This window comes from Eupeodes corollae, chromosome 2, assembly GCF_945859685.1.
Source record: "Eupeodes corollae chromosome 2, idEupCoro1.1, whole genome shotgun sequence".
Taxonomy (NCBI): Eukaryota; Metazoa; Arthropoda; class Insecta; order Diptera; family Syrphidae; genus Eupeodes; species Eupeodes corollae.
This window is the reverse complement of record NC_079148.1, coordinates 150,396,848-150,424,093: the sequence shown is the minus strand read 5'-3', so window position 1 is coordinate 150,424,093 and position 27,246 is coordinate 150,396,848. Positions and strand designations below refer to the sequence as shown.

Below are 27,246 nucleotides of genomic sequence, written 5' to 3'. Positions count from 1 at the left end.
AAGAAAATCAGATCTATAGCAAAGATCAGAACAGCCCGGGACAGCTTCTTCACGAAGTTTTAAGTCAAGTTTCTCGTATAAACGCCGGCACCAACCGGAAGCAACTGATATCCCAGTTGGAAAACATTTCTGAATGCACAAAAATTGTAGAGGATCTAAGTGATCGTTTGAACCATCAAGTAACTAAGGTAAAGAATAGTGAGGACTCGGCTGAAAGTAGATCAAAGCATAGGGTTAGGTTTAGTGATGAATGTGATAGCGATCGTGAAGAAGAACAGATTGCTTGCTTGAGATCTTTGCAGCTTCTAGGACATGATTTATCGTCTTCAGAAGAGTCTATTCCGCCTGTACTTGAGAATTTCAATGTACCTTTCACAGATTCAGATGATTCGGAAAATGATGATGAAAGTGGTCAATCTTCATGTGTTGAAGAAGAAGATCCAGAGTACTTCCATTTCAACGAGATGGAAAGATCATTTGTCGAAGAGTGCAATAGCCTCAAACAGGCTCTTTCGAATGTAGTCAAGTCTAGGGAAGTGTACGAGCATAATTTCTCCGAAGAACAGGATCTTCAAATTGAATCCCCTCTTCACAAGTCACTTGATCTTGAAGATTCTCTTACTCTGTCGTCTGAAGTAGTGTCAGTAATCGAAGTTGTTGATTCAAGCTATTTATCTGAGATCCAGGAGGATCAGACCATACCTGAGAATTCGGAGGCAGTCAATACCCTATCTGTTGTTGAAGTTGAAGACTTAGATCAAGAAGACAGTTTGGAAGATCCTTCCTGTAGAAACAATAATGCTGAAAATGATCTTGAATGTATTTCTTCTAAACCTGCTCAGGTCTCAGATTTTTCTGGCAAAGCCTTTCTATCTCCTGTAAATATTTCCCTTAAAATTGTTAACCAAGTTTCCAAAGTCAGTTATGTTGATTGTTCACACGATGACGACACCGATCTTAACGATCTTGAGGATTCTTTGAGTAAAGCAACATCTGAAAGCTGTGATATAAGTTTTTACAAAAATGACCCCGCCTTCCATCAAGCTTCAGAAGTGATTGTGGTTGATTCTGATTCTAGCTCGACTTCAGATAGCAACCAGTATGAACAAATCGAAAGCTTTGCCACAAATAAGTTCGAGAGCTTTCAGACATCCTTCGATAGACATTTCACCAAAGAAGTTAGATTATTAAGCGAGTTTTCTGAACAAGTTGTTGATAATTCCTCATCCAAATTGACTGAAGACAGTGATAATGACTCAGTTGACATTAAAAGCTCAAAAGCTTTAGGCTATGAAGAGCTTTCAGAAAGCTCAGATGAATTAGTGATAGAGAACCTAGAAACACTTTCCACTTCTCAAGACCATACAACTCAAGTGCCTTATGATGAAGACTCATTAACAGATCCTTCATCTTCAAAACATCAACGTCATCTATCATTAGAAAGCTCTAACCAAAGACATGAACATTTCGAGAATGATGCTAATTCATTAGCCCTTCATCGTCCATCATCTTCACCTGCCAATTTCACATCATTCGAAGCTCCATCAACTTCGTCTTCTTCATCGTCGACATCTTCAAAAACTCTGACTCTATTGGCACAGCCCCGTTTTGAAGACCGTATGACCACCTTAGAGCACGTCTTACTAGTCTGCACCCTTGGCGTAGTTACTGGCAATGATTTTATCACTATGTTAGCCATAATCATTGGAGTTTTGACTGTAATTGCAATGGTCCTTCTTACTTAGATACAAAAACTTAAAAAGGAAATAATAATAGAATGTATTTAATTATTTCTTCATTTCTGATATTTAAATTTTGAATTTTGCCACAAGAGTATTAAGTTAAAAAATATATATTTTATTATTTATTTGTTTTAAGAATTTAACGAATGTTTTGTTTCTTTTTTAACGCTTGCTTGTTTGTTATTTTTAAGTGCAATTCTTATCGAAAACGATCATATTTTTAAATGTATGAATAAATATTAATTAGAAACCCGAAGTTAATTTGTAAAATTTGTATAAAATTTTTAATTTTTTTTATCATTTAATAATTATTTACTATTTTTTTTTTAAGTTTGCGTTTGTTTTTTTTTTTTAAATAGCATTTTGTGCCAATGATAATATTTAATGAATTTTGTGCATATTTTAATTTTATCGAATCCAAAAAAAATATACATTAATTAACAACGAATCATTTTGTAAAATATATTACATCCCAAAACAACAACGATTAAATAAAAATTATTTTAAATATTTAAACGAAAAAGAAGAAAAAGAAATATTATTTTTTTCCCTTTCTTATTTATTTTCAGCACGTAAAAAATATTTTTTTAATTTTAGTTAATTTAGATCAAGAATTTAAAGAAAAACAAATATTATTTTGTAAACATAATTTTCATTTTCTATAAAATTAAATTTACCCTCGCTAAGTTTAAATAATTAATTTTATTTGTTATAAGAAGTAAATATGTAGTTTTTTAAATATTATTTAAAAAAAAAGAAATACAAATACTTTTTAAAAAGGTTATAATGGTAAGAATTTGAGTAGGTTTTTCGAACAGAATTTACGAAATACAAACAAAAATATATTTAATATTATTAACAAAAAAATTAAGTGTGTTTTATTTATTTTACAAAATAAAAAAAAAAAACAAAAAAAAATGGCTGAAGCTGCTCGCTTGTGTGTACTTTGCTCCTCCAAGTAGTTTTTGTTTTGTTTTTTGATGTTTCCTCTTGGCTATAAATAATACAAAAATGCTACTCTTTTGTTGTGTCATGTGGTAACCCTGTCCGAACTTATAAAAAGGTAAATAAACATTCTTGTATTGCTTTTTTTATATAAATATTATATTTAACTGCATCATTTCTTCAAAATTATATCATAAGGATTTAAAAAAAGTTATGAAGCTTAATTTTTAAGACTGGAAGTGAACTTGATAACATTTTGTGGAGAAAGGAATTTTTGGGATACTTTATTGTGGCTCTATTCGTATGAAGAACTTAAAGCCGCACTTTGACTGAATACAATTACAGGGATGTTTTTGAGTTCCTTAAAAACTAGGTTTGAAAAAGTTTCAAGATTTAAGTTTTTCAAAAAGTTTTCTTTGACGTCAATATTATTGAAATATGTTTAAGTATTAATAAACAGTTAAAATTTCAAATGCTTAATAAACTAGAAACTCTCTCTTCAAACTTATTTTGAATTAGACACTAAGTAGAAGTTTACGTTGACGCTATGAACAATAATTTTTTTGAACTCAAAAAGAATGAATTAGACATGTGAAATGTTTATTTGCCACTTTCAAAACATTTTAATTGAAAGATTTTCTAATTATGGACTCATACGTATACGCACTTTTTTTTATTTAATATTTTTCAGGTTTCTCGATTATGAATACGCTTTAAGATTAACATACGCCTATAATTCTTTAGAAAGAAACAAGTTTAGAAAAATCTTTCCAAATTAATAACAGTTGACATAAAACCAATCGTTGTTTTTTTCAACATATCCTTAGCTCAAGGCATCAATGATTCGAAAAAATGTAAAAGTCCTTCTTGTTATTCACTAAGTTAAAAAGATGATACAAATATTCTGACACATTAAATCTCGTTACAGTGAGTTTTGAACATTTTGATTTAATTGGTTTGTTCAACAACCTGTTAAGGTTTGTTTGCATTACCTTTTTCATGAAATGTCATTATTTAGACGTGGTCAGATGTTGTGCTTTGTTTTTCTTTAAAGAACTGTCACTATTAGTGATGATGATTTCAGATGTTGCCTCTTTTCAAAACGAAATCTAACAAGATAATTTCTAAGCCCTTAACAACAATAAAAATCTTAAGATATACATTTAAAGATAAATTGATTTCGTAAAGACGTTTTAAGATTTAAATGATGAAATTAAATTTTCACTAACAGCTGACTGAAAAATACCAAAACAGTTCCATTTCGTTTTACTGATGGCGGTTAATTTACTGTTTTGCAATTAAAAGGAGGTGCAAAGCTTTTTTGCTATAATGTCTCCAATTAAAAGACGTATATTTCTCTTGTTTTAATTTTTACTGAGGGATTTTACTGATAGCTTTAAACATGACCTGCCCCTGAATTTATGAAATTGTCTTAGGAATGAATGGTCTTTAAAACATAGTGTTGAAGTTGGCCTTTAAATGGCAAAGGATGTCGAATGGAATTTTGTATTTTTAATGCTGAATGTGGACTCGTTTATAAAATTTATGATAAGAAATCAAATTTTCCGCTAAATATTAAAATTTTAACTGTTAAAAGCTTATATTTCTATGAGCTTTTAACAGCGCCACCTTCCATCGAATAGAAATAGTAAAATATATCTAAGCTTTATGTACTTTAGTCCTCCAACTTTCATCATGGTTAAGGAATACGATTTGATTTTAGCAAAGACTCAAACCTGAGGTGAATTTATTTTTTCAAATTTTGAGATTTGTTTCATTTTAAACGGTTTTAAAGATTTAATATTTCAAAGAGTAAAATATTTCATAGCGAAGTAAAAAAAAAACATAAAATGAATAATATTCTTATTTCGAATGCAGATTCTGGTAAATTTTTGTTAAGTGAAAAAACTGTGTCTTTTAAGACGTGTGATTTTCATTCCAGACGCACATTTTGGAGTTGGTCTCTATGTCAGCTGAGATTGGACAGTTTAGTGTCCCATTCATATGAAATAGACAAACTCCTCAACAACGTTTGAAAATCATACAAATTTACTACTAAAATAATGGTTTATTTCGCGGGGCGCTAATTTATTGAAATAAGCTCTTAATGATCGTATTATTTCGCTTCGTGGGTGGGCCTGTTTCATGAATGATTTTGCCTCCATGATTGTGGGATTTAACATCGCTGAACTCCTTTTTTTATGGGTTTATGAGGAGTCTCTTGTCTACGAAGAGTTTAACTCCTCTCCGGAGTTTAAACTCACTGGAAAGATGTTGATCACACATTTGGATATGATCACAATAAGCCACTGATATCTTGTGATTTTATACTTTAGGGTCTCTTTCATAATTTAAAAGTAAAGTTCTGAGTAGTTAGCCGCCAATTAAATTACTTACCAGTTAAATTCTCCTATAAGTAAATGATGTGTTTTACATCCATCCTCTCATACACTCTGTCAATTATTCCAATTTTCCAGTTTTTAATATTTTGACAAATGACAGATCAGAAAACAAAACATAAATCCTTGATTGTGCCTGCCGTTGTGTTTTAATTTCAAATTCTAATTTTTTAGAATTGTATAAAATGACAAAAAGAAAAATTTTAATTTTTATAGGGTGAAACGTAACTCACCGCTTTCTCTTCAAACTAAAACAAGATCGAAAGTCAACTTCGTCCAAAAATTCCTAAAGTCCGTTCTAATTAAGAATTTATTTATTTATTTTATCAATTTATCAAATTACTATTAATTAATAAAGCTAATAAGATATTGTAACAAAAGCGAACCTAGGGCGAACAACAGAAGAAAAAAAAACGACAAATATTTACAAGTTGTTTAATTGCGGTTCCCGAGAGGATTTATTTAATGGTTTTGTTTTATTTAAGTTAAGTCACCGGAATTTTAGAAGTAGCTAAATCAACTGTGTCTTCCTCAAAGATGCAGTGCTCTTTTATAGGGCATCCACTGTCTTCCAGTGATTTTCCGTGTTTTGCACTCTCCACTGTCGAACTCCTGGAACTTTTCCATTTCCCGCCATTTCTGTCCAGCTGTCACCGTAGGTCACAATAAATCGAATAGATAATCGTTTCTTCGTATTCGGCATTAAATTCCCTTTCGATTGATGTGCCATACTCCTAAGTTTGTCCAGATCTAAATTTCCTAATGTAATTCGCCTGAAATGAATTTCCTTATAAGACATTTTTGATAAGTTACCGGATCTTCTGAACGGTTTTATTTAACCGCTCAGTCAACTTTTAAGTTCCGGTGTGTGGATTGTGGAACACAATTGAGAAACGTGGTACCGAATGTCAAATGTCATTTTTGTTTCCTGCATTCATTTTCGCACATAACCATTAAACAGTCAAAAATTCCAAATAGGTGACTGTGACATAACTTTTGTGTTTTGAAACAGACCCTTAGTCTTTTTCTTCATGTGAAAGAAAAGGTCTCCGCCAATGATTCACAATCAATTAAAGACTGGAAGAGATGGAATTCGCGAAGTGATTAGGACATGGTTCTATAAATAAATGATATTATTTTTCATTATAAGTTGTATATTTTCGTCTTTACAACGAATTAAACAGTCATAGTTAAAACATAGTAGTTTTTTTAACATATAAAAATGAAACCTCTTATTGGAAGAATAATTGCTAAGACTTTTAAAGAATTGAATAAAAACAAGAAACGTAAATCCAGTATAGTCTGTCTTGAATTTGCACAGTTTAGATAACAGAATTATCGTCTGAAATTTCAAAATTATAGTTTTCTACGAATTTAATTTTTAAATTATACTTAGTCATTTTATCTTTGAACTGATGTGCAATAAGCAAAGGTTTTTCATTTTTGTATTGTATTTCAAGTTCGCATCAAAGTATCTAATTTTTTTTTCTAAGAAAATACCGAAACGAACTAAGTACTCATAAAACTAACCAAAGCCATTTCTTTATTTAAAATAATCAATTCTATTCTACATAATATTTTTTCAATTCTTGAGAGAGTTGAAATCGAATATTCCTTCTACATAGTTTTGAAATGCAAATCTATTCTTTTGTTCTTTGATAACTTTAAAAATTCAAACTGATGACACAAAAAAAAAATATTATCTTCCAACTATCCCAGAAGGTCCTTTTGTTCCCTCGTTTTTATACACATCATTGTCATAAAGTCTTCCTTTTTTTCCTTTTACCATTTATATGTTTCAGTAACGAGTAGAACCAATTTTTTCTTCTTTACTCTGTCAAAAGTATTATCAATTGCCATTTAGCATCATTACTGGGCAGAGTTCAACATTCATAGTTCTTCCTTCCACCACACTTTCTATTCCTTTCGAAAAAAAAAAATAGAAAAGAAGTCCTTCAATGCTGTTAAGGCAAACGTGACGCCAACAATGGAAAATTCATTTCTTCCGCTCTATGATATGCGATATAATAATTTTCACCCCCATACCACCCCCTTCAACCCTTTCAACCTTATGGGCCATTGAGTGTTTTGCCTTTATCACACATTTTTACTCCTTCAACTACTTTATGGAATGATAAGTGTTTGCAGTATATCGAAACCACAAGAATAACTAGGTTGAGTTGAAGGACCTTTTATCTTCAAAAAAAAGAAAACTTTGTTCATTTAAATTTTCTTCTTCAGTTTTGAAAAGAAAAGGAATTTTCAAGAGTTAAAATGTGCCTACGTGATGGAATTTTAGCTTCCTATAAGTCTACTTCTTCTAGATTTCTTCATTCTAATCCTCCCAAAAAGTGTTCTTCATTTTTTTTTCTTAACAGTCTAGACGTTATCCTTCTCGTCCTCATCCTTATTATCACCATCGTCGTCATCAGTTCGCAGAAAGTCGGGAAAAATCTCCTTTTACGAAATCATAAGAAAAATTCCTGCGGCTTTGGTACATGCGACAGAGTCCTTAAAAAACGTGAACAAAAATAAAGATATAAGCTAAAAACTCCAAAGTCCTTGACCTTAGCTATACATTTTCACAAAAACAAACAAGGTGTGTGGGCTTGGTTGTCTGGTTTTTCTTTTTTTCTTTCGAAAAATTCGATTTTTACATTTTTGTTGTTCTTCAAAGAAAGGTCCTGTTCAATGCTGACTAAATAATCTCATACCTTCTCTTCTCGTCATGATGTCGATGACTGCCTTTTAAAGGGGTCAATTACTTTTGGCGTTCCCCCTTATTAAACATCCCCCGAGCTTTTTTTTACCTTTTCGTTGGAAAAATATAAAACCGATGTCCTGATGGAGAAACCTTTACTTTAAATGTTTAACGAGGCGTTAATGCTGCAAAATAAAAACGAACAAAGGCAGTTTCAAAAAACTAATTTGTCGCTTGAGCAGGAAACTCCCTTGTTGTAGGGGTTGTTGCGTTTTGTTGTTGTTATTGTATTGTTTCTGACAATACACAGGATTCAGTTTGTTCGAGAAGTTATTGCAAACATAGGTAACCATATGATATCGTCTGGGAAAATCCCCACAAGGATAATTAACAATGCGCAGGTACAAACAAAGCTAAAGCTTTCTCCAAAAACCGTGCTGCCAAATTGAGTTTCTCAATTTTATCTCATGACATCTAAATGTGTAATATACAAGGGTGTGATAAGCAGTCTTATTTTTAGAAGACAGAAGTTGTTAACAGATTTATAATTGGATTTTGAATTCGATAGAACAAATCATTTGACTTTTGTATATTGAGAAAAATGTAAAAAAAAGTAATGGATCTAAGTGTCTACCTTGAGGTACACAGATAATCTAAGAGGTATAATACTTTGAATTGGTATAAAACAAAGATGACTGCAAAGACTGTCTTGAAATTAGTCTTATTTAGGGGTCCTTACTTTGGTGACTTTTTTCAACTTTGTGTCCGTACATCGGCAATAACGCGGTGACTTCACGTACTGCCATGGAAAATATTCAATTGGTTTCAATCGCACGATTTTGGAGGAAATTTCAAGGGTCTGTAACGTGACACTTGTAACATGATACGGTTACCATACTTTTTATTTAATTATTAAACTGTAGCAGGAGCTGTTTGACAGTTGACAAAATGTCTGCCAGTTAAAATATTGGTGCTATCTTACATTTAAAAATGTACCCCTTAGAAGACAGATGTTGCAGACTGCGTAGGATTTCTTCTGAAGGAAGAGGATATTTTGCTTAAGCGTTCTTGAAAAAAAAAATTAAAAGTGCTGGACCTAAGCGACTGCCTTAAAGTACACCGTAAATTTGAGAAAAGACGATTCGGTTTTTGAGTTGAATAAAACAAGTTGTATATGTGATCTCAATAAGGTTTTGCCTTTATTTTAGAGCTCTGTGAATGACATTATGTGTGAAGTATTACATCGTTTAAATGGTCGCCGTGGCTTCGCTGGGTGGCGCGGATTCTAAAGGGCCAGTGTTCGATAACTTCGACGAATAAATGATACTGAATTTGACAGATGGCATCGATGTTGTTGTATTTAAAAGCCGCTGTAGTTAGTGGCTTATTTGCATAGACTTTCGACTTACTTAAAAAAGACCCACAAGAAAAAGTCTAAAGGGTTTAAATAACACGATCTTGGTGTCTAATTCACGTAGCCTCGGCTCAATATAAGCATGACGTTGAACTGTTTTCGCAGAATATCGATTGTATCCCGACCTACGATGTGGCACCTCGCGCCATCCTGTTGAAACCATATTTCTTTAGTGTTCATTTCATCCAATTCAGGCAACAAGAACTTGGTGACCATCGACCTATAGCGAGCGTTGTTGACAGTGAAGTCCTGCCCAGCATCATTTTCGAAAAAGTACGGACCGATGACGTCTCCATTAGCCCAAAATGCCATGGCACTTCGTGAACTTTGCGTGGATTGGTGTCGTCCCTAATCCGTCAATTTTGTTTATTCACGTTCTCATTAATCGAAAAATGGAACTTTTAGTTAAAGACGACTTTTCGACTAAAATTAGGATCAACTTCCAACCCATTTAGTGAATAAATTTTCATCATTTGCACGAATTTTTCTACGCTGTAACTTATAATGAAAATTTGTCTTTAGTGACAAAGAAGATATTTCGACAGAAAGTAAAAGAAACAATATGGCTGCCACGAGCTGTCAAAATCAACCGTGTGTATAGGAAACTCATTTTTAGTTTTCTCTCCTAAGGAATTTCAGATTTCCGAATTTTTCCCATAGAAAAATCATTCAATCCAACTGTCAAAACACAATGGTGATTTATCTGAATTTAAAACAGCAGCGCTACAATCTCAATGTCTGTCAGAAAAATTGAGTAAACAGTGCAAATGCAGCTTCAAATGGTTTTTGCCGTGTTTGTGAACTTTTAATTTTCGCATCCATCATTTTGACATTTTAATGAAGTTATGTAGTTCTGTTTGAGTCGAGTTTCATTTCAATGTCATTTCACTTCGATGCTAGGTCTCATAAATTGAAACTTTTTTCAAACCTACTTGTCAATTTCAGATATAACTATTTTCAATTGAAAGCCAAACACCGTTATGGTCCTTTATTTGGAATAATTCCATTTCATCTTCATTTCCGGTATTTTTATGCGAATTTAGGACACAATTTCTCTCACAACACAAAAATTTCACATCCATACCGAATTTGTGTGTGAGTAATCCGAAAAAGTAAAAGAAAAAAGCTTTCCTAAAAAACAAATACCTGTTCCCTCCGGATGACTCATTGTGGAAGCACTTTAAACACCACAACCATCGTCCGTTCGTACCACGAGGACATCGAATTTCACAAAATCAGCTGATTTTTGCTTCAGAGCTGAAGCCAGTGCCAGTGCCAGTGCCAGTGCCCGTGCCATTGGCATTTTATTATTATTATTTTTTTTTCTATATCACCGACAACGACGACGACGTCGAAATCGAAGTTATTCGGATTGTAAAAGTTTCCAGCGCCATTTAGTTAGCAGTTAAGAATCTCAACGCAGGCAAGGCAGTGTGCATTGTGCATCCGAAGAGGTGCATCATCATCCAGTGATTATCTATCTCACCGCTGAGGAGTCTCTAGATAGAAGTGAATTAAATTAAAGTTATACCTTCTTTCAGTGCCACACGGTTGTGGTTGTTCGAAACTCGGAGCAGTTTGAAGCTGTTGCACTCATTCGTGAGATGTCGTTTTTTAAGGCTTGAGCCTGAGAGCACCTTGACGCCCAACCTGACGCGTGCCAAGCGGCAGTTGTTGCTCTGTTCTGCTTCTACTTTTTTATAAACAAGCGTGCTGTCGTTCAATTTCAGTGTTAAAATAGGTGCAGCAGCAGAAGTCTGCTGTGTTCGATTGTTGTGTGGGGAGGTGAAATCTCGCGTGACTGACCCTGTGCCCGGGGTACGCGTTCGAGTGCTTATTTAGTTTACACAAAAGAACTTCTCCAAAAGACCGTAGTTACAATAATATCATATCCAATCCAATCCAATCCAGAGATATAAATCAGACGAGAGTCCCTTTTGTGTGATTGTTAGTGGAATTTTGTGTGCGATTAAAAGGGACATATAGCGACTGACGCAACTGATGCGACGCGACGCGACTTTGTAGGTTGGTACGTTTTTGTTGCAATTTATTTGCATTTGCAGTCACAGTGTTGTTGTGTTTGTGTTCCCCTCACCATCGAACAAACGAACGAAGGAACGGCAGCGTGATTTGAAAAGTGATCCCACCTGTTTTTCGTATTCGTTTTAAAAACTTGAGATTTTATATAAAATCGCTGTGATGATGATGATGATGATGATTGCGGTCTGGATCTGAATCTGGACCTAGATGCATTTTTTCTGTGTTTTTTGTTGTTGTTATTGTGATGTGGTCTCTGTCGTCTTATTCTTGTTAACTTGATGCTCTCTGTGGTTTAGTTAAGTACATAATGTACACCGAATGAGTGGGTTCTAGATGTTCAAGATTCAATTAAAGATACACTCTAAACACAAAAATAAAAGGGGTACACCTATATTTCAATCTCAACTTGCATCAACGGAAATAAAATTAATCGCGCCACGTCTCAAGGTAAAATTTATTGCTTGTTTGTACATTTAATTTATATAGAGACTTTAAATTTGAGAGAAAATAAAAAAAAGCAAAAAAACTGTGAAGAGGAGGCAACATTTTGCAGGAGTAGAATGATAGTTAAAGGAGGCAGCCGAATTCGCTGATTAAAATGGATTTCTTTTTATGTTTTCTCGAATTTGTTTTGTACATGAGTGATGCTTAAGTCTTCATCGGTCTAAGGCAAGGACGTTCAATTTTCTAAACTATTCAACAGTTATACACAATAATTAAAAACATGACATATTTAAGGTTGAGTAGAAAGAAAAAACTGCATATCCAAAGATACCAACCTTCAGAACTGTCAGGAAATCGATAACTCTATTTTTTTGTCATTTGGTTTGACAGTTGTTTAGAAATGCTGTCCTGATTGATTTCTCATACATTTAATGTACATACATCAATCAGTTTAAGAACCTTTTTCTACGAATGTCAAGTCTCAATTGATTGTTGATAGAAATTGATAGTTGATAGAAATTGAAATTTAGCTTGTTTGAACTTCATTTATTAAACAAAAAAAGAGGCTGGGATGCGACCCACACTGATAACTTCCCATCCCGTCTGTCGATTTGTCTTGCTTAAAAGTTTGTCTAGATTTTATTTTTTATGAAAAAACGGACTGCTGGAGTTTTATATAAAAATTACTGAATATTGAAAACAATATTTTCTCTGAAATAAAATAAGTTTGAAGCCAATATTTTTAATTTTTGAAAAGCTATTTGAGTCGAAAGTAAATTTTTACCAAGTTTTAGTATTGTTTTTTTTTAAATGTTTTATATTTTGTAAAAAAAACTGACAATTCAATTTTTTTCAAAATTCGATCGAATGTTGAAAACAATATTTCTTATAAGATAAAATTTGTTTGAAGCCAATATTTAAAATTTTTGAAGAGATATTTGAGTCCAAAATCAATTTTTACCAACTTTTATACATTTCTTTATAAGGTTTTTATTTTTTGTAAGAAACTGTGAATTCGATTTGTCCCAAAATTTGTCCTAATGTTTAAAACAATATTCCTTACAAGAAAAAATTAATAACAAGCTATTATCTCAACGTTTTTTAAAGATACTTGAGTCGAAAATCATTTTTTACCAACTTTTATTAATTTTTTTTTCGGTTTTTATTTTTTGTAAGAAAACTGTCAATTCGATTTTTCTCAAAACTTTATCAGATGTCAAAAACATTATTCTTCGTTGCACAAAATTGTTTTGGAGATGAAATCATATTTCAGTCGTAAAATTTTAGAGGTGACAAATTTTTTTTTCAGTTTTATTGATTTATAAAAAAAACCGTTATATTGATTTTTTTCAAAAAATATACCTGTTTGGCATCACGTTACAATATATTATATAAAATTTAATTCAAGTCTCTAGCGTTTTTGGTTCGTAAGATATTTAGGGTTAACCAAAATTTTCACCTTTTTTTTAAACTGCTATGGTAAAAAAACCACCCACGCAATTTTTTTTGAAAGCCCTTTCTGCCTTATTACCTGTATAACAAAATTTATTTGAAGTCGATATCTCTTCTGTTTCTTGAGCTATGGAGGACGAAAAAAACGTAGCGAACGTACGGACGTACAAACGTTCGTACACATACACGCACAGACATCTTTCTAAAAATCTTTTATTTCGACTCTAGGGACCTTGAAACGTCGAGAAATGTCAAAATTTTCAATTTGACAAATCCTACCCATTACAATAACTTCCCATAGGAAGTTAATATTGGTAAAATTTTGTTGGTTTTTCTTAAATTTTCTTGTTATGCGTATAATGTTTCAAAATTTTTGATTTCCAATCAATTTTCTTGTAAAATGTTAAACTTAAAAAATTGTCAACTATCAATTGATAAATTGACACTTTCATTAAGGGGGTAACATTTTGATAAAGTGAAAATTATGCAGACTGTTGTGATTAAAAAGGAACTTTTCAATTACGAAAAGTTTCCTAATTGTTTGTAATAAATGTCGATATTTATCAATTAACAAATGGAAGTTAATACTGCTATAGAAATTATCCTAGATAGTAATGAATCATTCTGACCGTTAATATTTTTGGAAGCATAGAAAAAATATTGAAAAAGAGGTTGAGATTGAGATCACAAATTTAACTTGTTTGAAAACTTCAATCAAAAATTTAAACTTAAGCTGTTTTCTGTCCAGATATTTGAGGGGTAAAGTCAATGCGATAGTATTTTTGATAAGACTTTAATTTTAACGCCCAATTGTATTTGTCAATATTAAAAAAAAAGTTTTTTTCAGTTAAAAACTAACTTTTAAAAATGTATATTCAATTTGTCTTTCTTTTTTATTGAATTTTTTGATTTTAAAATTTTACTTGGGGTCAAAAATGAAATTGTATTGTAAAATTATTCGGAAGATAATATAATTTTTTCTTCGTAAAATATTCGAGATAATAAATATTTTTATTTTGATTTACAGCAAAAAATTGATTATTAATTTATTTTTAAATTTATGTAAATAGTGTTTGACGTCATTATTTGTAAAAGTAAATTTTATTGAAGTCCCTAGCGTTCGTTATATATTTGGGGATAATCAAATGTTTTACTTTTCTAAATCATTTTGACTTCTGAGTAAAAGTCGCTTAAATGTTATTATTATTATCATTCCAATAATTAAATTGCAAGACACAAAAATTCAATCAAGGTTTAAAATTTTTTTAAATATATACTTTATTTGAAAAGAGAGGTATAATTTTAGGTTATCTGAGCATAAGTCTCCCCCAGACTTCTCCATCTTCTTCTATTTAGTGTTTCTCTCCAATAAAGTGGGCATATTTTTCGGATGTCATCCTTCCAGCGTTTATGTTGTCCACCTACGATTGCTAAGGGTATCCATTCGGTTACTAATTTTGTCCATCCAATATTAGGTGTACGTATTACATGTCCTGTCCATTCCCATTTGGTTTCGTAAGCCTGTGTCTAACGTCTTCAAAATAGTTTGACTTCTTTTATTCTGATGGTTAATTTGCTGGGCAATATGAACGTTCAAAATAGCTCTCTCCATTGCTCTCTGACATGATTGGAGTTTTATTTCAGTGTTTTTCGTGACTTGCAAAGTTTGGCACCCACTGGAAGAACTGTTGAGTCAAACACATATTTCCTTGTTTTATTCGAAATATTCAATGTAAGCAGATGCTTAACGTTCCAGAACTGCCTCCAAGCGGTCGTCATTCGCTGCTCTATATCCTTTTTTTCTTTGTCTTTGAATGAGATAATCTGACCAAGGTATGTGTAGTCTTCAACGTATTCTAATGTATTGTTATTAACACTAATTGGATCAGAAGCACCATTTGTTATAATTTTAGTTTTCTGTTGAATTGTTGACAACCCAATATTTCCGCATTCCGAGCACAGTTCGTTCAGCATAGTTTGAAGTTCTTCTCTGCTGTTTGCGATAATTATAATGTCATCGGAAAATCGGAGGTTTGAGCGACATTTGCCATTTATCTTCAATCCTTTGTCTTCGCAGTCTAGCTTTCTAAATACTCCTTCTAAGGCTGCGGAAAAGAGTGCTGGTAAAATTGGATCTCCTTGCCTTACACCTCGCGATATTTTAAAATCTGCTCCGATGCATTCCGTTTTTATGTAAGATGTGCTCCTATCATACATTCTCTTTAGGATTAGAACTATTTTTTCGTCTGCACCTTGATTGAGAAGCGTCTTCTAAATAAATCTATGCTCTACTGTGTCAAACGCTCTTGGAAAATCGATAAAGGCAAAGTATATTGTGATGTTATACTCTCTGCATTTTTCTATTTTTTGATTAACGGTTTGTAGATGATCTATTGTCGAAAAACCCGATCTAAAACCGGCTTGTTCAAAAGGTTGATTTAAATAAAAGTGGTTTTCATTCTCTCAAATAAACACTTCGCAAAAACATTGTATATCGATGATATTATGCTTATCGGGCGATAAATGTTGATATCGTCCCTGTTCCCTTTTTTATGTATGAGAGTTATTTCCGATTTCGTCCATTGGTCTGGGACTTCCTCGGTGACCAGAATCTGATTGAAAATAGTAGTCAAACAGTTCCAGTGAAAAGTAGCCGAACTTTTGGTATTCAGCTAATATCCCATCGTTTCCTTTGCTTTTTTCATTATTTAAACTATTTATTGCTCGCTCTATTTCACTTTTAAGAAATGGTGGAAAATCTTCTTCCTGGTTTTGTCGCTCTAGAAATTATCATAAATGTACTCGTCTCCGGATATTCAGCGATCAATAACCTTTAAAACACTCCACTTTTACGCTTGGAAAAAACTTTTTAAACAGGTTAAAAATAAATCACTTAAGTAGTTAAAAAAACTGCATTGAGTAGAAATTTAATTCTGAAAACAGTTTAACTAAGCTTTTGACGTTATTTGGACATAATCAGAAGTTCAAATGTCATTTTCATGATGAAATTGTTGTGAAAAACAAAGATTAAATGAAAGCGTTCAGCTATTTTATTGTTCTGTTCGATTACATTTTTACTTAAAGCCTTTTGTAACCCTAGAGGTCTAAACACATTTTTTTTTATTTCTGCAGAAATACTACTACAAAAATATTTTTTTTTATTTCTTCAGAAATACTACAAAATAAATCAAAATTACAAAAACTTACATTTTGTATACATTTCAATAGTTTTTTTGGAAATTTATTTCAAAATATCGGATGTACAGCGTTTTTGCGAAGACATGACGTCTCCTTTCTTTAAAGGTCAATGTCTGGAATTACAGCTCCTTTAATTTATTAATTATAATAAGCTTATGATTTAGTTGGATTATATGTATATAATAACTGCTATAAAAATATTTACAGGATTTTTCCGATGCAACCAATATTTACCTAATAGCGAACTTTCCTAAAAACACAATAGATGATTGTTAATAACAATTTAAGTATGCAATATAAATACAATTCTGTGTTCATCCAAATAGAATGTGTTTAAAAAATATATTCCAAATTTCAAGTCTATCGGTTAAAAATAGTCACAATTATGCTTCCGATTAATTTTAAAAATTGTATTATTGAGATAAGCAAATAACGACTTATTTTGCAATACCTTTTTATTTTTTTTTTTAGTACCCGTGGCTGTGGCATGATGGTTAGTGCGTTGGACTGTCATGCGATAGGTCTTAGGTTCGAGCCCCGCCTGTGCCGCCTGTGTAATTGTTGTCATGAAAAAGTGCTTTCTCAAATTAGCCGGTCGGTTTCGGCATATATACTGTAGGCCCCTCTATTGCTGCAATTACTCGCACACAAGAATGGTTGAGAGTTGTAAGTCACTAGGCCCTGGTTCTCTACTGACTGCGCCACCTTATTTATTTAATTTTTATTTTTCAATTCAATTAAAAATTAGAAATTAGAAAAAAAGGTTTTAAAACATTTTTAGAGATTAAAATATAATTGAAATTATTTTTCAGGTATCCTGATTTTTTTTAACTAAAGAAAGTTTCGCTTAAGCTGGTTTTATTGTATTAATCAAAAGATTCATAATTTAGAACATCTAGTATTTATAATTTGGTAACTATAGTGATATATTAAAAAAGGAAATCAGGTGCTGTAATAGATTGTAAGGAACCAAGGCCTAGTCACTTACAACCTTCAATAATTCATGTGTGGGAGTCTTTTGAGGGTTAAAAGGGACCTTCAGTTTTTGTGCCGAATCCAAACGGCTAATTTAAGAAAACACTTTTTATAATAACAATTATTCTTTAAGGATTTGTCAATTCCCCGCAAGAGACAGTACTCGCGAAAAAAAGCTTTAGATGGCACAGACAGGGATTTACTCCATAGACCTCTGAAATGACAGTTCTTTTTCTTTAAAATTTATCGAAAATTAAGTATTTAAATGTTTTTCCAGGTCATGATCTTTTATGACATTATTTTTTAACGTTAAAGGAAACCACTTAAGGTTCAACAGATTAAAATTTGACCTAAAATATATTTATCTGGGTTTTTACTAAAGTATGTTTCGTTTAAGCAGGTTTGACCGTATTTAGCAAAAATTTAATATTTTGGCGCAACTATAATGAATTGCTAAATATTTAAAATTTTCTAACTAGTAAAATAATAAAAAACATTTTAAACCACATAATTTTAAAATGTTCGGTTAAATGAAAACATTACGAGGATTTTGAAAGTGAACTATGGTAACAGAACTGAACCAATTCACTTAATAATTCTTTGTTTCATCTATTCACTTTTTTAACTTCTTAATGATTGAAATAACTTCCTATATTCCTAAGACCTTTTGCTCGAAGCCAATTCTAACAATCCATGATAAAGGAACATATTTTCAGAGTCACAAAAATCCTAATTCCTTGGAATCATTTCTTTTTCATCATTGGATGAGTTTCCCGATATTTCACAGCAAAATTCTCTTCAGAATCATTTGTTACCAAGAATCTTCTTTTGCCATAGATTCGAAATGATTCCAGGAACTACAATTTTCTCTCCATACAGTTCGTTCATACTTCAAGCATACTCAAATGACATTTAATGTTAAAATCTTGGAATTCCAGAATACACAAAATATCTTTAGGCAACTTTCCATATTGCATTTCGATCAAATTTAATAAAATCGAATTAAACTTGCTTCGAGCTTCCCTTCGGGTTCATGTCTTGAGAATGATTAGTTTACTGTTTTAGATGAATTTTTTAATTAATTTTTATTTTATCTTTTTAGGAAACACAAGTTCAACATTGATTTTTGTTTTCTTTATTTTATTAAATGCAAAAGAAACACCAATTAACGATTAAAAATGCATTTGTCTCTTAAATCTTTTCCATGTTTTCCTTTCAAAAATTCTAACATCGAAAGCGTCATAGACCCTTACCTTTTATAGCAACTTAATTAGGTAACATAATTCGTACAAATTATTATTGTTATTGATCTCTAAATCTCATGTGATGAATTATAATAAAAGTCTAAAGCTTATCCAAAGCCATACAGCTTAACGCAATAAAAAAAGCAACTAAACCTCTATCACAGGCACAGGGCATTCGATTTCGATAACAAAATGTAATGGCTTGAGCCCGTTGTTAACATTTGGAAAGCCCATCTGACCAATATAGTTTTTTGTTTTGTTTGCTGTCCCTGCACTCTGTATAAGATTTTGACCTTAAACCAGGGTTGCCTCTGAGTATTTTTGAAATGCTTTAAAACAGTAAAGTTTGCTTTAAAAATTACAAAAGAGTACCCAGCTAAAAAAAAGTTGCCTAACTAAAGTTCTATATCTTTGAAAAAGAACCTCTAACTTAAAACCTTACTTTTAAGTCACATCTTCGAAAATATGTATAAAAAAGGTGTCATAGGTTAAATTGTCAGAATGAGTTTCAAAAACTCCTAAACACTTTAAAATTGTTGTTAAATTGATAAGAGAAACAGATCTTAAAGTGTGACACTGGCAACCCTACCTAATACCTTTTGAATGACACCTCAATGTATAAATGAACCACACTCTGTAGGTCCATTAGTTGACAGCAGACACTGAATCTACCATATCTACAGTGTGATTTGCGGTCCATAAAGCCATATACCTAGACCTACCTCTGTAGTAAAGGTATACGTTATGTATATGCAACAACAGCAAACAGAAACCATGGCCTAGATGTCTTCGAGGTGGCAATAATGGCGTTGTCTGTTTAATACCTGGGATGTTTATTGTAATTGGAGGTGTTTAAAAACATCGTCTGCGTGGGACTATTTGAGCCTTTGAGCATACATTACTTACATATTATGGTGAAGGTACTTAGTTTATTTTTTCTGCTAAATCTTATTGCAATGCACAGGTCATTAATCAAAGTGGAACATCGTTGGAGCCAGAGACAGAGCCAAAGCCAGAGCTAGAGTCAGTGTCTTTAATGTCTGGGATGCTGTGACTTCGACTTCGATACTTCGACTGTGATAGCAGTCACAAGTCGTTGTTGTAGGCCTAATTAGGTGGCGTGGCAATTAATTACTATAGCATGTGTACTTTTTGTATAGCATAGCATCATGATGACATTATTTTCCCTTGTTTTATTTTACTGCAATGAAAGTGAAAATAAACATGTTTAGTGTGAATTGTGCGAAAGTAATGTGTTATAAATCTTTGGGAACTTTATAATATGCAATGCGATGAATGTGATTGTAAAGGTGGTTGAATATGCCAAGAATTTGCTTTGAAGATATTTTATTACTTCGTAGGTATTGTATTAGAGGTGAAAATGTTAAATGAAAGAACATTTTATTAGCATAGGTCCTGAAGAATGAGTTAAGATAATTGTTAAATTATTCAAACGAAATAAATTATGCGTGAAAGAGATTAGATCAAAATTTGAATGGATTTGGTAGAATACTAAAGCAGTTGAAGCATGATAATAAGCCAAAAATAGGGGTTTTCAAATTTCAAACTGATTAAGACATTAAGCTACTTTAGAGGCTAGAGGAAAAGGGTTCTTTGGAACCGGCTTATAATTGCCTGACTTACGAGTCCGGACAACTTAAAAAATCAGTATTTAGATAAATGTGTATGAAGTTTTGAGTAGTATAACATCATGAATAATTTTGCAATGCCATAAGTAGGTTCTAATATTTGCAAAAGCAGTGTTCTTAAAGGTTTTTTTCACGCAATAATCTTTTGCGACAAAATATGTAAGGTCCTAAAAACATGCATTTTTAAGCACTTCAGTTTTAGATTTTACTCAAGTTGAATTCACAAATGGCTTCTTTAGTTTTCGGTAATAAAACATCACCAAAAATCACTTTGACATTTATAAATGTCAGAACAGTTTTGTTTGTAAATTTTATTTAGCCGCGTTCATTTGTAGATTATAAAAACATTGTTAAATAACACCAAAAGTCACTTTGACATTTATAAATGTCAGAGTGACAGAAAAACCATGAATACTTGAAATAATTTTAGTAAATTACTTTCAATTTATCAAATTTCATATTAGTAATGTTATGATGATAGAATATCAAGCATTTAAATATTTTGAACCATTGAATTCATGTGTAAACAGAAATGATGTGTATTAATTTTGATTTCTAATTTTTCAGTCGTACATTTTCCCTTTTGCAGCCGTGGAAACCCCAAAAAAGCGAAACATTTTGAGAAGAAAATATTTTGAAATTTTACTGATCTTGAATTGAAAAATTTAATATTTAACTGTTGAGTTTTGTTTATAATTTTGGTTTCATATTGAAACCCTAAATAAAAGAATCCCTACGGGATAATATCCCCAAACAATTTTAATTCAATTTGATAATCTCCCCAGAGACGTAAGACAAATGGACAAAATCACCAACTAAATAATTAATTATTCACGAAATCTCCAAATCCCCAATATCCGTGCATATTATGCATGCAGTTTTTAGAAAAAGTCTCATGAAATTATCTTATTGTGGTATTAATAAATGATAATCGGCAGGTTCAGACGACATAAGGGACTTTAAAGTTATGTAAGTTTCTAGTATCTGATTGGTCAGCTGCCAAAAAATTACCTTCCAATTAAAGCAACTTTAATGGAAAGTTGACTGGAAAGTTAGTCAAGAAAAATCTATCCAATTATCAAGTCAAGTCTACTGATGTCAATATGACAGTTGATCATGTTTTTTTCATTCAACTGAAAGTTGAACTTTATTACTAAATGATTTATTTATTTTCTGCACAACTTTATTTAATGCTTTCTGTAAAAGGATTCCTTGTCAATTTGGAAAAGAAACAACTAATATTTCTTTGCAATACAAAGTACTAATCGAGATGGACTGTATTCAAAACAATTATGTCCAAGTAGTGAATCATCATGCGATTAAATTGCGCGCACGATTTTATTGTATGATTCACTACTTAAACATAATTTTTTTTGGAAATATTCACTTGGGGATTTTCGCCCTGGGAATTTTCCCTTTGAGAATTTTGCTGCTGGGGATTTCGTTTTTGGGATTTACTTTTGGGGGAAAATTATCACCAACCCTAAGAAATATTGTTGTACTATATAAAGTATACATGGTTTGTTGACCCAATTTTTAAATTAAGTTCCAAATTTTTTAAAGAGTCAGTCAAGTTGTATTTTTCTACGTTTTCTAGTTACGTCTGTGTTTTTTGTTTTTCTCCAATTTATAAATTTCAAAGTATTTCATTAGAGATTAATTTTTGTTTCACGGTTACTTGCGAGGAATTGAAAAATTCTCCAAGAGTAATTCTTGTCATGAAAAGTTCTTTCCAAAATTTAGCCGTTCGTATTCGGCTTAAAAATGTAGGTCCTCCCCGAGAGTCGTAAGTCATTAGGCCCTAGTTCTCAACGGACTGTTGCGCCACCTAATTTATTAACTTCCCATAGGAAGTTATTGTAATGTGTCCGATTTGTCAAATTGAAAATTTTGACATTTCTCGACGTTTCAGGGTCCCTAGAGTCGAAATAAAAGATTTTTAGAAAGATGTCTGTGCGTGCGTGTGTTTGTTTTTTTCGTCGTCCATACCTCAAGAACCAGAAGAGATATCGACTTCAAATAAATTTTGTTCTACAGATAATAAGACAGAAAGACGAAGAAAGGGCTCTCAAGAAAAGTGCGTGGGTGGTTTTTTTTACCATATCAGTTTGAAAAAAAGGTGAACATTTTGGTTAACCCTAAATATCTTACGAAGCAAAAACGCTAGAGACTTAAATTAAATTTTATATAATATATTATAACGTGATATCAAAGAAGTATATTTAAAAAAATGCATTTAACGGTTATTTTATAAATAAAAAAAAACTGAACAAAAAATTTGTCACCTCCAAAATTTTACGCATAAAATACGATTTCATAATAATGTTTTTGACATCTGATAAAATTTTGAGAAAAATCGAATTGACAGTTTTTTTTTATAAAAAATACAAATCTAAAAAAACATTACTCAAAGTTGGTAAAAATTGAATATGGATTCAAAAATCTTTTTAAAAACTTGAAATTAAGGCTTCAAACTTATTTTATCTTATAAGAAATGTTGTTTTTAACATTGTGAAAAATGTTGAGAAAAATCGAACTGACAGTTTTTTTACAAAAAATAAAAACCTAAAAAAAATGTATAAAAGTTGGTAAAAAATGATCTTTTCAAAACTTTGAGATATTGGCTTTAATTTACTTTTATCTTTCAAAAAATATTGTTGTTAACATTCAGTAAAATTTTGAAAAAAATCGAATTGACAGCTTTTGTAACAACCTAAAAAAATTTAACAAAAGTTGGTAAAAATTGATTTTCGACTCAAATATCTTTTCAAAAATTTGCAATATTTTCTTCAAACTAATTTTATCTTATAAGAAATAATGTTTTCAACATTCGATACAGTTTTGAAAAAAATCGAGTTGATAGTTTTATACAAAAAATAAAACTCTAAAAAAACATAACCTACTAAAACTTGGTAAAAATTTACTTTCAACTTCAAACTTATTTTATTTCACAGAAAATATTATTTTCGATATTCATTAATTTTATAATAATGTAACAGTCCGTTTTTTCATAAAAAATAAAATCTACAAAAAATAGTACGCAAATTTGGAAAAAAATTAATACGAGTACATATAGACAAATAAGCAAGACAAATCGACAGACGGAATGGGAAGTTATCAGTGTGGGTCGCATCCCAGACTCTTTTTTTAATTTTAATTTTACGGACATATCAAACGCTTTCTTCCCATGTCAAAACGATAACTTTGAAATTTATTAACATTTTAAAGTCCTTAAAATGTAAGTTCATAATTTTTAAAAAGATGCTTGTGTGTTGAAAGAAATCAGTTTATAAATATTTAACAAGTCAATAAAATGCTTCTAAAAGTAATACACTTAATTAGTTTGACGTTCCGTATCTCGGGAAAAACAACAAACTCTAATTACTTATTGCATAATTTTCGAAGTTCATTTAGTAAAAATTTGGATAACTGCAAGAAATTAATATTTTTAAGTAAAGGGCGTGTTAGAGGGTACATTTTGCGTATAATTTTTGAGTATCATAATCTTACCAAAAAATTATGGTTAAGTTGTTCTGGTTGTACTGAAGAGGGTCTTCTATTCATCTAACTCAAACCTTTTGAAGTACCTTAGCCTTATATAACCTACTTCTTTAAAGCAATCATTTAAGTCACGAATTTTATTAATCGTAAAAAAAATCGAAGCTGAAAATCAAAAAAGACAGTATACTTTATCAAAGGTATACAGACTCTGTAAAAGCTAGAATTTGTAAAGTTTTTTGTGCATGAATTTGGTAGATATTCATTTTTATAAAATTGTATATTAGCTCGATGTGTCATAGTTCTATATTTTTCTGGCACTCTTTATTAAAATTCAATCTTTATTCTAAAAAAACGTTCCATTTAATTTTGAACGTTATTCTAAAAAATCTTAATCTTTAAAAAGATCAAAAAATGTTGTCAGAAGTAACTACACCAAAATTTTCTTAGGAAAAAATGCCAAAAAATTTCTCCCTGCAAATTCTGAACTATTTCTTAAGAAAAAAGACCATATTTTTCTACAAAATTTCATATTTTCTGTGTTTTTTCCTAATTTTTTTCCTTTGACAAAATTAAAAAAAAAAACATAAAATTGTTTTTAAAAACTCAAAAAATTTAACTCCTGGTGTAAATTACTATTTAAAAAGCAGTGCAGTACATTTCTGTCTATCGAAATTTCCAACATTTGTGTCAAACAAAACATTTGCTTTTGAATCAGAATTATAAAAATCTAAAACTCCAAAGCTTACGACTGCTTTTTACAAAAATAACAAAATATGGTTATTTCAATTAAGTATAATTTTCCTATAACCCCAAGCGCATAAACATTGCAACAAATTTTAAAGAAAAATAATGTTTTCCAGAAACTTTCTTTCAAAAAACTCGTATTTTCTTCAAATCTATAGAAAAGCCTTTTAACCGAACTCGTTCAATGCAACAAAAGTTTTTGAGTAAATTGAATATTTTGTCGAACTAAAGCCGGATTTTGCAATCTTTTCACAACGTCTTGAGAAGGATTTCGATGAATTCTCTGATAATCCTATATTTTTATTAGACTTGTCTTTACTAAATGAACACCTTTTAATTCGTCAAGCATGAAGTTCTGTTACTAAACTTCTTTTAACGCACCCTGCTTTTTTTTATAATCAATACAAACTTTTTATTTGTCAGTTATTAAAAAAAAAGAAAACAAATAAATTTCGTATTGTATTTTACTTTTGCCATTTTAGCCGCCCAAACAACAACTTTAGATGAGTGTGAACCAGAACATTCAATTCTCCTCAAATTTATCGTAAGAAGAAATCCCACCCCTTTTTTTTTGTTGTTGTTGAAGAGTGTCAACATACCCTCAATTCGTTTTTAATGTTTATTTGCCTAATACCTACCCTTCATTATAAAAAATGATTAATGTTCATTGTTCATTATTGACTATCGTCGTCATCATCTTCATCATAAAAAAGACAATACAGCGAAAAAATTAAGACATAAAACGAGCGTCCTAGAAAAATTAAGATGTTCCACCTCATAAATGACCTTAGTCAATCAACTGTCACATTACAAAAGACTTTTAACAACGTTAAACATTATTACCATACCATAAGCGATATATGCCCCACCTCTCGGCAAACTTCATAAATTGCAGTCAAAAGAAGAAGATGAAGACGAAGACCTGACTCATCTCTTCTTTTTTTCCCCACATTTCACATCGTTTCTTGGTTACCAAAGAACAAGTAAGCAAACAAAAACTGACTCTGAATCAAGGCTTTGAGTTCTTCTTTTTTTCTTCTTCTTCTTTTTCTACCATTCAAGTTGAAGAAGTGAATTAAAATGAGGACGAAGAAAATAGTAAAAAATAAAATGCAAAGTCAATCAAAAGACATCATCAGTTAACGGATTTGATTTTGTTCATTTTTTAAAATACTTTATTTGCAAGCCTCGCGCGGTCTTGAAGTCTAATTTCATAGCACGATGCACATAAGATTGATCAGTGTAATGCATAAAATGGAAATTAGAATTTACTTGTCACAATCAGTTAGCTCATCGCATCGCATTGCATCTCATCTCTCTTTCTTTCTCATTTAGTGTAGTCCATGTAGTGTGTTTATGTATGTTCATCTGTCTAGTCTAGAGGGAGCTAGTTACGATAACGAGAACGTTAATTACAATTTCATTGCCTTTGGCAATACTCATTTGACAAAGTTGTTAACATTTTCCGCATTTCCACGTGTTGCTTGTTTTCAGATTACATTTTATCTCCCCCTTCTTTTAAATTCAATATTCCTCCAACTCCCTTCCCTCACTCCAAAAGTGAATACCGCAACGAGTTGAATTGTTGATTTGTTTTTGTTTGTTTTGTGTAAATCTTTTATTTTTATTTTTTTTTGTTCATTGGTTGATTGAGTCGTAACTTTGGTACGTTTCACATTTCCACTCGATACTCAACTACTTCAGAGTACTCGAATGCGTAAAAGTTGTTGGATATTTTTGTAATTTTTCTCATGGGAAATATCTGAAATCCAAAAGATAAATAAAGGGTGTACTGTATGGTATGTGCATAATGCATGTTGTGTCAGAAAATTCCATAAGCATGTTATTGGCTTTTTATGGGTAACCGACAAGAGGTATTTTACGGTTGTACCTATATACCTAATTTCATTTTATCACATGCTCATGTGGAGATTTGATTTGCGTTCAAAAGTTTACAAGGAGAAATATTTTTTGATTTTTGTTTGTTTATAAACATTCTTGATGTTTAAAAACTGGAAAAAGAACATTTCCCTTGAGGCATTACTCTCTAAGAATCAGTAATTTTTATTTTTGTGGAAAAATAAACTTGCAATTCCGGTGAATACACTGAGAGAGAAAAATTTGTTTGGGAACAACTTCATTGTCAATTGGAAATTGGTCATGATTTAAGAAAACCAAACTTTTATATTTTATCCTCTTATTTTTTTAAATATACTCATTTTAAAGTTTGTTATTGCGACATTCACTAAATCCATATTCAAAAATATTTTCGATATTTCTTTATTCAAAGCTTTGGGTGGTGCCTAGTAGAACACTTGTTTTGGAACTATTTGTTGTAGAGTATTTTCTTAAATGTGGGTCGAAAATGTGTTTTAATTCCATGCTACTCAAATTTCAATGACTGAAATCTCGAAAGCTGTAAGTCTTAGCGGTATAATGTTGAGGATTTTTTTGTAGAAAATTGAATTTTCTTCAAAATTAGTTAGAATTTCTTTTCTGCGTCTACCATTTTCGAGGTATGTACAGAGAAATTAATAAAAACGTTTCAGTGGCAGCTTATGAGAGTTTAGGATAAACAAAAATAAAAACTTTTGCGGAGTGTTAAATTCTGAAAAAAAAACTTTCCACTGATACTATAAAATGTCTTGGAGCTATAGAAAATTGAAGAAAAAACCTCAAATTTAACGCTTAATTCAATGTCTATCATGAGACCGGAAAAAGAATTAGTCGCCCAAAAAGTTTAATAATTTATTGTACTTAAAAAACTGGAATTTTTTTTAGAAAGCATGCAAAATATA

At 31.2% G+C, this 27,246-nt stretch overlaps 1 protein-coding gene across 8 annotated transcripts in view; it reads left to right on the top strand.

Moving 5' to 3' along the window:
• Positions 1–27,246, top strand: part of LOC129947223 (supervillin) — a 513,320-nt gene that overhangs the window by 129,502 nt on the left and 356,572 nt on the right. The window lies entirely within an intron of this gene.